The sequence below is a fragment of the Diplotaxodon limnothrissa genome, linkage group LG11, assembly GCF_057381915.1.
Source record: "Diplotaxodon limnothrissa isolate DT_005_m linkage group LG11, D_limnothrissa_male_GT1.1, whole genome shotgun sequence".
In the NCBI taxonomy this organism is placed as follows: domain Eukaryota; kingdom Metazoa; phylum Chordata; class Actinopteri; order Cichliformes; family Cichlidae; genus Diplotaxodon; species Diplotaxodon limnothrissa.
This window is the reverse complement of record NC_140606.1, coordinates 10,310,403-10,325,036: the sequence shown is the minus strand read 5'-3', so window position 1 is coordinate 10,325,036 and position 14,634 is coordinate 10,310,403.

Below are 14,634 nucleotides of genomic sequence, written 5' to 3'. Positions count from 1 at the left end.
CTGTATAGCCAAGGAGAATACATTATGCAGGATGGTACAACATAGTAAATGTTTCAGTAGTGCCAAGAAAAACTACTAATTTTTCAGGTTTCTCCTGCAAATAAAAACTAATTTGCTAAATGTAAATTGCAATGCAGCTTCACTAAACAATCAATACCAAAGTAGCAGCACTTGATATGATTTCAAAATATGATGTTGCATATTATTGCCTCTAGTAATGCTTATGTGAATGTGCATTCAGATGCTTTCCACTTTTTATTAACTATATCAGTATATAATATATATAACTAGTATATATAACTATAGGTTCCACCCATGGAGCATGAGATCATGTTGAATTTTTTTTTAAACTATTTTACATTTTATCTAAGATTGTATGCAATATCTCCTAGGCAATTTACTCAGACTTACACGGATGAGAAATTCATGTTTACTGCTACCCAGTAAGTCTCAAAGCAAATTAATTTGTGCGCCACCATTTACATTTTTATGATTGGTGTGAGAAAAGACACACACACACAACCCTAAATGTTATTGCTGCAATAAAGTGCCTCTTTAACTAATTTCTGATTAATGGATTGTTGTTCCATTTGGTGCCCATTGTGTAAGCTCATGTAATTTCTAATTTTTTAGTGCGTCCCTTTTGTGTTCTGTAAATGATCCAGAGTGAAAAGCAGCCTATACACAAGCCTTTCCTTCAACTAAACAAGCTGTTTCTCAGGAAATGTACTGTCTCCTTTATTTATTTATGAGTGAGCTCTGGGGTGTTCAGGAGGGTAGGCATCACAGGCATCTGTCATCAGCGCTCAGTCTTCAAACTCCACGTGGTGCTCATCGATTTTAGCCTCTCACTGCTGAAGAGCTCTATCAATCAATACAGTAACAAGTCTTCATTTATACTTGAGAAATGCTGTTTCCAGCGCAGCGGGCATGAACTCCTGGTGTTGTCAATGTAGCCATAAATTTTCAATTCTGAATTTAAAATTTTGGCTTTGGGCCTTATCTCTCTAACATGGCTGTACCTCATCTGGTCATGGCACAACGAAACATAAGTGTGTGAAGGCTCATCTGCCTTCACACACACATGAACTTCAGTGACATCCCAATGTGTTTAATATGTCGGCGCACCCTTTGCAGCCATAACAGCTTCCAGTCTCCCGGAAAGGCTTTCCACAAGGTTTAAGAGTGTGTCAAATTGAATTTCTGACCATTGTGAGGTCAGACACTGATGTCGGATGAGAACGCCTGGCTCATCTCTGCTGTAATTCATCCCAAAGGTATTCTTTTGGAGTTGAGGTCAGGACTCTGTGCAGGCCAATCAAGTTCTTCCACACCAAACTTGATCATCTATGTCTTTATGTACCTTGATTTGTGCCTGGTGTGCAATCATGTTGGAACAAGAGGGGCCAACCCCAAATTATTCTCACAAAGTTAGTAGCATGAAATTGTCCAGAAACGGGCCACGCACCTCACCATCTGCTGACTCTACTCTGTGATTTGTGGCTAACTTGCTGTCGTTCCTTGTCGCTTCCACTTTGTTATAATACAGTTAACAGTTGACTGTTGAATACCTAGTAGCTAGGAAATCTCACGACTATACTTCTTTCACAAAGTTTGTAGAATTCAATGATTTAGATGTGTGACTGAATACTTTTGGTGTATAATAATAAACCTGAAACCACTTTGTTGTCTACAATTGCTATATTGTATTTTGCCTCTTCTAATACAATCAATCAAGCCTTTTATTTGTCACATGCAAAGTTTACGCCTGCAGTGAAATTTGTGTATCGAAGGAGCTCCTTTTGGTGTGCAGTATTTTACTCTTGAGACTGATATTGTTTAAGCATTTAGGAATAAATTAGGTAAGTCATCACCTCTTGTGCATTCAATAATAACCTAATATATACACTACTATACACAGCAGTTAACTTTAACCTATCGGTGAACTGTGATTAATACACATGTTATTTATTTTGATGAAATTCGTAAATGTACTTAATTGTTAGTCTGTTCACACAGCTAAAAATAATTAAGAACATTCTAAAGCACCGCTCTGCCTATATTATAGAAGTTCTAGTACTTTCAAGCATTTCTTTCCTCCCCTTTGTTTTTACTTTTTTTGTACCCTTTGTCTCACTTTTTACCGTTCCACCAGTGTACCTCTTGCTTCAAGCTTATCTGCCAGGTTTAGTTAATACTTTCTTTACAAGTTAAGATTCTGAAACACCTTCTCAGTTTATGCATGTTCATACATTTCAACAAAAATTACTACTAGTGGTTATGCCACACTTTTTATGGCATACTGCCGTACCTTATGACATTTTGCTTTTTTTATTTTTACTCAAGTACATAAAGTTTTATTTATATCTCTAATGTTTATTTTGTATTTAAAAGTAAATGTGATAAATGACTTCTTTTTTTGACAGCCATGTGATCATTAGCTGGAGCCCGAACAAACCCTAATAGTTCCACAGTCTTAAACCCGTTTAAGCTTAGTGGGTCTGTTTTTGCTCACTAGAATCGTGTATTTCTTCCTTATCTGCAGCCACTGTGTCATTTTTATTCCTGCAGTGTATCTGAGGATGACAGCTCTCCCCCTTCCCCTCCCCTCTCCGCTTTCTCCGCTCTGCCGGGACGCTTGCCCGGTTTGGTTTGGTCCGCTCCTCCCCTCTCCTATGTCTCACCGATGGTAGTTTCTATTGGGAGAAGGTCAAATGACTCCGCATGTCTGCCTCTGTGTACATTCCTGCCGTGGCGCACACCTGAAGAAGAAATACTTTCATCGCGAGTGTGTTTGCGAGCATCCGAAAGGCGGCATCGCGCAATGTCCCTCTAAAAGTAAGTACCGATGCGCAGCGACATGTTTGTTCTCTGTCAAACGGATAGCCCGGCTTCTTCTTTCTTTTCTTTTTTCTTTTTCACATGTGGTCGGATAAGTCGTTTCCTTATAAAGCTTTAATGTTTGCAAAGTGTAGTGTTTCTGTGCGGATGCTACAGCTCAGGAACCCAGATGGTTTAAAAATAGTTCCTTGGGGATGCTTGGAGTCTTGTGATGCTTTCAGCGGTGCAGGTGAAATTCAGGTGAAGGGAGGCTCTTATTCCCACTAAACAAATAACCTGAGCTGCTTGTTCTTCATGCGCCTCAGCGGTACTTACATTCAGATCAGTTTTACCTTTGGCGCTCCTGCTGCATTTTCGCTATCCTGGAGTACATTATAGGAGCTTAATGAACGAATACAGCTCTGAGCAGCAGTAATAAGCCACATTTAGTTCTAAATAATGCAGAGGTAAAGGGAAGGTAAACAGTAATCAAAAGAAAATGGGAATTCAGACTATTCATCAGCACGAAAGTGTATTGAACCATGTTTACGTTATTTACTCAACAGTACATGTTATCTGAGGTCTGTGCTAATGTGGGAGCATGGAAAGTTCACTCCTCAGCAACTAGAAAGCTCTTAGGAAGGTAGACTTAATGAAGTGAGTCATCTAAGTGTGGCCACAACTCCCCTCCTCATCTTCCCCTGCAGAGTAGTATGTAGCTAACTAAGCCTATTACACCATTGCATAATGCAATAAGGTATTCCCATAAGGTGCAGAATGAGCTGCCTCTGGGAGTCAAGTGGTGGAAGCCTGTGTATTGTCCTTTTAATCACTTATTATACATGCTGGTAAAACATATAAGGGAAAGGTAGTCACGAACACAGAGCTAACTAAAGGGAGATGGATCACTGTCCACAGACACGGTGGCTTCACTGATGTGAAAGGTAGCTTGGTCAAGGGCAGCGAGATGTTCAAGGTCAAATCAGAGTGAAAACAGGGAGAGGAGTTGTCAAGTAAAGTGTCTGATTTTTGTGATGAATGCTCATCTTGTTTCACTTGCTCAGATGATCCTTCATGCTGCTCAGGCAAACCGTTTTCTAACAATGCTGCCATCAATCCATGTAAAAAAGAATTCTTTAAAGAGAGCTACAAAAAGCATTTTCTAAAGAATTGTCTTTCAAAGGTTGGGAGAAGTTAAAAAAGAATACCAGTGTGTTTCCTGTACGCTAATGCAAAAATCTCTTAATTGCATGTTTTGTTAATATCCAGTAAAATATAAGAAAACACAGTTTGGTAATGTGGCATTTTGCTTAAAAAGTAACTTGGATTATGTAATTTTTCATTACTATGGACATTTATAAATAAAAAATAGTTTAGGCATAAATCAAACCATGTATATACTCGTAAACTACAACTATATTTAGACTGTGTGTTAACTTTCCTGTGTATATAATATGCTCAAAAACAATGATATTTGAAAAGCCATGATGTTTTTTTTTAATATAGAGTTGTTTTTTTCCCCATGTCATAGACTAAATAATGAATTGTTTAGAAAAAATATTGGTCAGTTGAGCGTTGTGTTGTAGTAACTGAGTGTTTAGCTCTGCTACCAACATTTTAGAAATGTCAAGACTAGGGCTTGCAAAAACCTGGTACTGAGATAGTTGTTTTTACTGTTGATTGTTGGCCTATCGGATTAGGTACTACTTTGCAACATTTTCAGTGCCAGCAGTGCTGTCTTTGCCTCATCCAGCTGACACACAGCTTCACACAGCACTGCTGCAGACAGGCAGACACACCGCCCTCCCTTTAGTGGCAGCATGAACTGTAGTCTGTGTTCACAACCACTGAACAACATTTTATGACGGTTTTCAAGCTCCCCTTTCAACAACATTGCAGTATTAAACAATTAACATACATATTAACCTGTTCAACTATTAGAATCTGCCACGTTCTTTACCATAGAACTGTTACTACAGTAGAAAAAATAGTAGTGACACACACACAGACACATGCGCACACACCTTCAGTCATGACTCTTATGATGAAATCATGCACGGTCCTGCTGGCTTTGATTAATCCTTCACCCTGCAAACATCAGTGAGTTCTTGCCGTTACCAATTGATTACTGCATCGAGATTCTCGTTGATGAAACTGAACTGTATTCACTTAGTGGAAATGATTTCATACATGCTGTTTTAAAAAGAAACAAATTCAATTAGTTGGCTCCTAATAAAAATATATCCTTATCTGTATTTCAAGTGCATCAAACTGCGCTTTTATGCTTTCTGATCTTTTATTTATTTTTTTCTCCGCGCTGATAAGCTGAAGCTCTGAGGGACGAGGCTTGATGTCTATCAAGATAGCCACGAAAAAATTCGGTATCTCTCAACTGTGTGAGGCTCAACAACAACTGCAGCCTCCTCTATCTCCTCTATCTCTGCACGCTCATCAATGCACACAGCTCTCAGGTAGACTGAGAACTTCTGCACTACCCTTAGAATACAGGCAAAAAGTAAATTGCTAACATGAGATCAGACAGTGTTTCTTGAAAGCACTCTTTGGGAAGACTTATTTAAAGTGCTGCTAGTAGACTTTTAAATAAGCCCTTATATGTAGCACAGACTGCTTTTACCCTGAGGGGCATGCTGTGATGTAAAGGTCAAGGTGTAGGCGATAACCCTGTGAGGCTTCGTGCACATATAAGTGGTTCCACTGGGATTCTGTGGTTTCTAAGCACTGTAGTTCAATGTAAAGTTCCTTAATATCCCTGATTTATCATCATATAGACCCTTTTGCTGCCTACGTCATCAAAAGCATGCGTGTGCATTTTGGCAGCGGAGGTAAAGCGTCATCCCATTAATTCAGATAAGGATGACGAGACAACACAGTTGTAAAGCTTGATTTAAAAGTGTTATCATCATAAAAATGTTGGGTTGTTGCGTGTTTGGCTGTCAAAATCACTCCTCTATAAACAGCGGGTTGAAGTTGTACAGAATTACGACGGGATCCCAGCTGTTTCTGAGAAATCTGAGGCGTCTGTGGTAGCAAGCCATTAAACGTGTTGACGAAAGCTGGACTGAGGACACAATCAGAAATGCTCGCATTTGTAGTGCCAATTTACATCAGGTAAGTTATTTATCTACTCTGGTTACACTATAATTCCTGCTTTATATGAATAATAATATCTAAAGTAAGCTGCATTAGCAGGTTTGCTATTTGGCTATTAATCAGTGTAGTGTGACTGTCTGGATCAATATCCTGGTAAGGATATATATTTTTTAGAATCAACCAATTTGTTGTGAGCTTGTGCCTGCATATCCTAACTTTTCACATTTCTGTATTAAAGATGAAGAGGATATCCCAGTCCCAAGGAGAGAATATGATGATCTAAACCTGAGATACACTCAGCTTCAGAATGACTGTGTGAACCTGCAGCAGGAGAAAAACTTCAAGCTGAAAATGCAAAGCTTAGAGAGGAGCTGAAAAACTCTGCGTTTTCTTATGCCACTATTAAATGCAAAATGGGGCAAATGCTTTCTTTCACAGGACTTACCTCCTTTATCTTTGAATATAACAGACAAAATCACAGACAGTGTAGAAATAATTTGCCAAAATATCATTCTGCAGGATCATCTTACTGGCTTTTGCTAATGAAATTAAGAGTGGGCCTTAAATAACACTGATTTAGCCTACAGATTTAAGGTATTAAAACCCACCATATCAAATGTATTGTTGCATTCACTATAATGTTGTCCTGCTGTTTCCTTCATGGTTTCACCCTAAAGAACAGATGGGACATTTAACTTGGTTTTGTTGTACTGCATTATATCCATAATTAATTTTCCTTTTTTTATCCGTTGTGGTCACATGGTGAAATTTAGTACGTGTGATCCGATGGGTGTGCCAGTGGTGTTATCTGGACGCATTCTAGTGTTTCAAATTGATGATGCTGCATTTAAGTTTGTGAAATGTTTCTTCACTTTTCACCTTTATTTCCTGTGGTGAGAGTTCCCTGAGTGAGTGTTAAATAAAGCAGTCAAGTATCAGTGTCCAGTGATGTTGTTTCTGTGTCACTGTTCCCTAGACTTGTCAGCACTGCAGCATCTAGGTCCACAACCTTTATTTCCCGGATTTCATCATCGGTCAACTCTGATGACTGGGTAATAAGAATACATAATTATTATTATGCCGAGTATTTAAAGAAATATATAAAATATATTTTATGAAGCTTGATCATTTTTGTTCAGAACTCATGAAGCAGAGTATTAAAACATAAACGGTACACAACACTGAGTAGCCAATCTAAGGAATCCAAGTTACGAAATAAATAATGTGAAGCTCAAACAAAGAAAAAAAAATACTGAAATGACTGAGTGTCTACAGGTCTTTATGATTTTTTTTTTTTTTTTAAATCATAAAATAAATTGCCGTTGGGGAAAGTCTTTATTCTTCAAGCTCGGGTCCGCTACCAGAGGCCTGGGAACTCGAGGGTCCTGCGCAGTATCTTAGCTGTTCCTAGGACTGCGCTCTTCTGGACAGACATCTCGGATGTTGTTTCTGGAATCTGCTGGAGCCACTCACCTAGCTTGGGGGTCGCTGCACTTAGTGCTCCGATTACCACTGGGACCACTGTTACCTTCACCCTCCACATCTTCCCGAGTTCTTCTCTCAGCTCTTGGCATTTCTTGAGCTTCTCATGTTCCTTCTTCCAGATGTTGCTGTCACTCGGTATAGCTACATCTATCGCTCTATCACTGTCTGTATCTGGAAGTCCCACAGGATCTTAGCTTGGTCATTCTCCACCACCCTAGGGGGCATCTCCCATTTTGACCTCGGGACTTCCAGGCCTTATTGGCACAGATGTTCCTGTACACTATGCCGACCACTTGGTTATGCCATTCCATGTATGCCCTGCCTGCTAGCATCTTGCACCATGCTGTTATATGCTGGATTGTCTCAGAGGCATCTTTACACAGCCTGCACCTGAGGTCTTTCCTGGTGTGATAGACCCCAGAACTATTGCTCTTGTGCTGAGAGCTTGTTCCTGTGCTGCCACAAGGAAGTCAGTTGCCGGTCATCAAAGTTAACCTGTTTAGATAGTTTGCATGATCTTTTGTGGATAATCCCTTTGTCTAGATTGACAGACTCTTAAATCTCCTTTCCCAAAATGTGTGCACATCCTTACCTGTGTTATTACTGTTTACAAATTGTTAAAGGATCTATGGTGCTTATGAGGATACATGCAGCTGCATACAACCATATAAGCCACTTAACCAAAATGCAGTTTGACAGGCATAATATAGTATCTTTTGCAGCGACAGCAACAAGTATAACAATGAGTGTCTACAGCCATCTGTAAAACATGGTGAAGACTCTGTTATGGTTTGGGTTGCATTTCAGACAGTGGTGTTAGGGATCTTAGCAACAGCTCCACTTTTCAACATGACAGTGATCCCATACTGCTAATGTCCAAAAAGCATGCCTGGATAGAAAAACACACAGTGGAAAACGATGTGTCATGGATTGGTCTCCCAGATTCAGGACCTCAGCATTATTGAAGGAGTACAGGATCACCTTGATAGCATATGGAAGAAAGAAGAGTTTTGAATGTCCTTCAAGAAGCCTGGATAATTATTCCTATTTGAGGTATGCCAAAATACACAAGAAGTGGACTGAAAACCAGTGGCAACATATCTACTACAGTGAGTGTCTACAGCCATCTGTAAACACAGTGGAGGCTTTGTTAAGGAACAAAAATCATTCAAGAAGCCTGTAGAACAATTCATGTAGACTACTTCATGAAGAAATTACAGAAAGCTGTCTAAAACAGTTCAGGCTGTGTTGAAGAAACAGGTGGCCATACCAAGTATTGACTTTCAAGCCCAAAACTCTGTTTTTGCCTTATTTACTGTATTTCTGTGCATATTTCAATAAATAGCTGCACTTATTTCCCATTTCCCCAGCAAAATATAAAGAATTAAGAAGTACCTAAAGACTTCTGCACAGTACTTTGCAGTGTTCTTTACTTTATTAAGCTTTTCCTTATTCTCTATCACACACACACACTTAGTGTTTGCATGGTGGACAGAGCATGCAATCTAACAATGCAAATATGGAGGTGGACGTACAATAACAGCATCATAGATTATAATAGGCCCCTTTTGTAACTCAAACAAGCAGAACGTTAGCTATGAAGCACTAATTATGATGCATGATTATTTACTCAATTTTTTGTGTGTAATCTGTTTTTTGGAAATTATTGGATTGGTTGTCACAGGAATAAAGCAGGTTTATTTAATATGGGTGGGATTAAATGACCAATGATGTTGCATCAATGTGGGTAGAACCAGTTGTGATCAGTGCAAGTGAATGTTATGCAGTTGGGATCCTGTGGCGTAGCCTTACTCATTATTCCAGGGGGCTGCCAGTGCTCCATTCTAAAAAAAAAAAAAAGAAGGAATAATTGGTTTGTGTTTATTACCGTGTTGAAATTTCTCTGTAGTCTACTCAAGTGTCCTGCTTATAAATGCAATATTAAAAAGAAGAATAAACAAGCTTTAAACAAAGTAATTCTGCTGGTCCTACAAGACAGAAGAGCCCCTTTAACCCTTCAAAATCAGCCAGTTCATATTTTAGTGCATATAACTTCATCAGTTATCACAGTTGTGTTTTATAGTGCAAACTTCAAACTATATACCAGTTTTTAATCCTTACGATTCAGTTCTTTAGATTTTATTGACAGTTTGATGCGCATAAGTCCTACAAAACAAAAATAGATTGAAGCCAACAAAATAACCAAGCTTATGTTTTCTATGTTACATCTCACTGTAAATAACACAGAAGCTTTTTCTATATTTTATGACATGGCATAATACATACAAAAACAAAAATGTTCTGAATCACGTTAGTTTTATATTAGTGTTATATTTTTGAACATGTCAATAGGTGTTTGATATTCAGGTATTTGTTTTAATGAGATGTTGCAAAGCACCATTTGCTAGCAGTGGTTGGTGCTGTCCCAAAGTGGGGGGTAGGCCCAGGCTTAGGGTTAGCACATATGATGACTTTGACCTCAGAGGGTTAAATAATATTTTACTTGTGCTTCCCTGGTCTATGGTGATCTGCTGTTTGCTTGAAATATTAAAGAATTTATCATTAATACAGTTGACCTTTTCAGTATGGACAGTTTTCCTTTGTCAAAGACCACAGGAGCATGCACTTATTCATGATGAAGCAACAAATCTGACTGCTTTCTTTGAAGATCTGAACAAATACAATTATCCTAACTAAGATCACCCAATCCTGGATCACCAAGTGATTCTTGGATCAGAAGTTTTATGACAGACATATTAGCTAAATGTGGATATATTTAACAAGGAATTACATTTTTGCCTGCTTACTTTTTTTGGCTGCTTTTTTTTAAAATTTATTTTGCAAGCACTCACATTGTCTACTGTGTTTTCAGTTTTTTGGGTGTTCTGTACCAGCAGTCTGCATTAGAAGAATAGGGAAGTGTGGTTTTGGAGAGCATAAACAGAGGGATACAGACAGGGTAAGGAAGGAGATGGTCCTCAGTCCACAACAAGACAATTAGATAATGACAAGGCAGTGACACAGATGATTTGTTGCCTTGTGTTGTAATGTGATTCCAGGAGTCTAGCTGAAAATTCATTTTAAGCTTTCACAAAATACATTCTTCCATTATGGAGCTTGGTGGGTTTAAATAATTTAAAACATTGTTTTCGAAAACAAACAGGAATCTCCTGAACAGGACGGCGCTTTCATGGCACTTTGATGCTTTATATGCACTTTGCTAGAAATAACTTCTCTTTACATCTAGACGTGGTTTATGTTATCTGTAATGAGTTTACTGTGTATCTAAAAGAAAACTGTGATTAGTCAGCCACACTGCAGGCCATAAAGTGGCCCCCCTCTAGTCCTCCCTCATTTTGGTATAAATACCCCGAAGGCTGATTAGTTTTTCTCACCACTCTCTGTGCGATTCTTATGTCTGGCTCACTGTCTAATGATGATAATCTTAAAAAAAACCAAAAAAAAAAACCATAAGAAGAAAAAACATTAAAAAAAAAAAAAAACAAATTAAAAAAAAAAGACAGGTGAACATTTGGGAGGGCATGAAGAGGAAGCAAAGGGTGTAGCGTACACAAGGGGGGTGTTTGGTTGGGTTCCATAATATAATGGCGTTACGTACATACAGTAAACAGCTCCATGGGACTGGTTGGAGGATTAAAGAGGATTTTCCACGCTAAGCTACAGGAACTCAGCCCTGTGACCCCCTCATGTTTCCTCCTCCCTTTAGAAGAGCAGCAAACCAACCTCCTCTCTCCTTTCAGGCTGCTTGGCCCGTGTTGCATCCACCCTGTGACCCACATTGGCGATTATATGGATAGGATAAAGAAGAGGGTGGCACCACCCTTTAGGATATTTTATAGTGCGTTTCCATCAAAGTGATTTGACAGCTATGAATCCTTTGCTCTGTCATTTTTTTTACCCAGTTTGACATTTTCTGATAAATCTGCAAATCTTACTTTAATGACAACGCTGATGATAGTAATAGCTGTCCAGGTAAATTAAGGGCACGTTCTGAGCGCCTTTCCCGTACCCGTGAATGGAGTGATAATGTGACAGCCAGATGACATACATCACCAAACGGGCCCCACATAACTTGATGGGAGGAAGACAATGCTGTCAGCAAACTAAAATCTGGTTAAGTTGAGTGAACATTGCCTTTGGTTCCACTTTGGGACACTGCTGGAAAGCTAATTGAATCAAAGCAAAGGGGATGGGGTCACTTTTGACTGACACTCTATGGGCATTTGTCTCCGTCAGCCTAACATCATGCAGGGAGGTGACTCAGCAGGGAGCCGTCCCCGACCCAAATGCATGCATGCCCTTAACTCGAACTGACAGTGTTCTAGGATCCTGTACATACCTTGCCACAAGCAAGACTGCTGGAAAGCTGAGGTTTTCTCTTTTTATTTATACTTTTTATTTTAATTGTCGTCATCATGTGAAGCCCCTCCCCCCTACCCACACACAAAAAGCAGAACTAGATCAACCCAGGAAAGCAGAGGTTCATTTTGTGTAAATGCCGAACTCAGAAGAGATTCTGAGTTGTTTTCTCAGAGGCCTGTGGAGTGCCCAAATTCAAGGATGTTATGAGGAACGTCCCCCTGGCTTGAGGAATGACTTTGCTGCTTGGTTCAAATGACAATATTTGTTACTATTTCTGTAAATCAAACTTTTCAGTGACCATTTAAGTCTTTATGAGAGGTAAAAATGGTTAGGTTGATTCAAGCATATGATTGGGGGGCTACAACCAACCAATGAGGCCAACTATATTACAGTCTTGACCAATTTGTCAGTTCCAATTTGCTGCTAAGATTTTGTCTTTTTTCTGTTTCTTTGCAGCTCCTGTGCAAGTTTTTTCTTTTTAGCATAATATAATACCAAAACAAATAAAATGAAAAAATACTATTTTAGAAATGGTGAAGAGCTCCAACACTGTTTGCAGTACTTGCCACTTAGCCGACTATGATTCAACTGAGCAAACTAGTACGAGGTCAAGCAGTGTTTTCACAGTAAATTGCAAAGTAGTTTGTGAAATTTACTGGAAGTAAATGAACCATAACCCCATCAGCTTCTTGATATCACTCAACAATATACGTTATCTCTCTATATATGTGGGCACGTGTGTATTAGCCCCACATGAGGCCAAAATGATTCTCTCGATTATTGTCGTGATTATTCATTGATTTAAGTGACATAAATGTAATGTAAATATAACACTGCTTTCACATCCTTTCGATCCATTTATTGTACTTCAGCGATGCATGTGAGAGATGTGAGATTCCTGTCTGTTTTCTCTGTGATATTTTGTATACGCTGCAGGTTTTTCCACTTTGGAAAAATTATTTTATATCATGTATTTTGCTCAGTAAGTTGACTATTTCCCTTTTTATCTCACATCTTTTGACATCTTTGGGCGAAAGGAATGCTACTCTAATTGTGATCATTGGGCTGGATGGATATGTGGACGCATTGAGCTGATGTTCGATGATTGATGTAGCAGCCATTATTCTTCTTGGCCTTCATGCTTGAATGGTGCTGCAATGTGATGTTTCCAGGTGGTTGTATAAGTTAGTTGTGTTGCTTTGGATATGATTTGTTCTTGGTTAACTTCATCATCAAACCTCAAGTATTTCTAAATAGTGCATGATGATGTGAGGACGGATGAAGGACAGTTATTGAATCAGGCAGTGCAGAGGATTAATACGGAGGAAGTGAGGGCACTGTGAAGAGGGTTGAAAGGAGGTTAGTTCAGATGACATACTTATGGAGGTATGGAGATATATAGGAGGAAGGGCAGTGGAATTTATGATCTGTAGTGAGAGTAGATAGCAGGTGGAAGAGAGCTTGGAGAGGTCAAGGTATGCCCTGGAGAGAAGAGGAGTGAAAGTAAGTAGAAGCAAGACTAAATACATTTTTTGTGAGTGAGAGGAGATGGATGGGAAGGTGACTATGCAAGGAGCAAAGGTAGTGAAGGTAAAATGAGTTAAAAATACCAGGGATCAACTGTCAAAAGTAATGGATGGTGCACAAGAGGTGAATGGAAGATGTTGGAGTGGCCGAAGAAGAGTGCCAAGAGTGAAAGGGAAGGTTTACAAGATGGTAGTGAGACCTGCTGTAATGTATGGTTTGGAGACAGTAGCACTGACAAGAAGACGGGAGGCCAAGCTGGAGGTGTAGATCTGAAGATGTGAAGACTTTCATTGGGAGTGACCAGAATGACCAAGATTAGAAATGAGTACTTGTCTCCCGGCCCTGCTTAATAGCCCGATAAAAGTGAAGAATACACTATATGGCAGAAATCCTGTGGTTCAAAATTCAATTAAGGTTTGGAACCAACTATTGGACACAGTAAAGGCTCCTAAAATGTATTTGGATGCTCCGCTATGTAACAACCATGCCTTCAGGCCTGGGCTGGAGGACAGCACGTTTGTGTCATGGCAGGGAAGAGGGATTTGTTCTCTCAAAGATATTTACATTAATGGATATTTTCCATCTTTTCAACAACTGAGGGTGAAATTTAATCTTCCTAATTCACATTTTTTCAGATTTTTACAGTTAAGACATTTCATCAAAGCATCTGTTCCACGATACGGTCTGATTCCTCGAAGCCCAGTGCTTGACAGCTTCATGTCGGTTGAGCCCTATACTAGAGGTGCTGTGTCCCGCTTTTAGAGGGCCTTACTGGATATGTGCAGTCCTTCCTCTGATACTTTTAGGGAGCAGTGGCAGGAAGAACTGGGGGTGGATGTTCCTGATGATCTTTGGCAAGAGTGCATTAAGAATGTATATTGTAGTTCTGTAAATGCTAGACACTGTTTGATCCAATTTAAGGTTGTGCATAGGTTGCACTTCTCTCCCACTAAACTGGAAAAGATATATATAAGAACGTCTCAGCCCTCTGTGTTAAGTGTTCAAGTGGTCGAGGAACTTTATCTCACCTTTTCTTTCAATGCCAAAGGCTGCGGCCTTTTTGGAATCATCTGTTTGATTTTTTTTGTCCAAAGCCATTGGCAGGGTGGTCCCATGTACCCCCTTTGCAGCGTTGTTCGGGGTGTGTGAACTGGGATGGGCAAGGGACAAGACGGAGATGCAGGTTGTGTCAATGACCACACTTGTGGCTAGAAAGCTGATACTTTTCTGCTGGAAGTCTGATAAACCCCCTACCTTCGAAATGTGGTTGAGAGCATTTGGAAATGTACTCCATCTGGAAAAAATCAG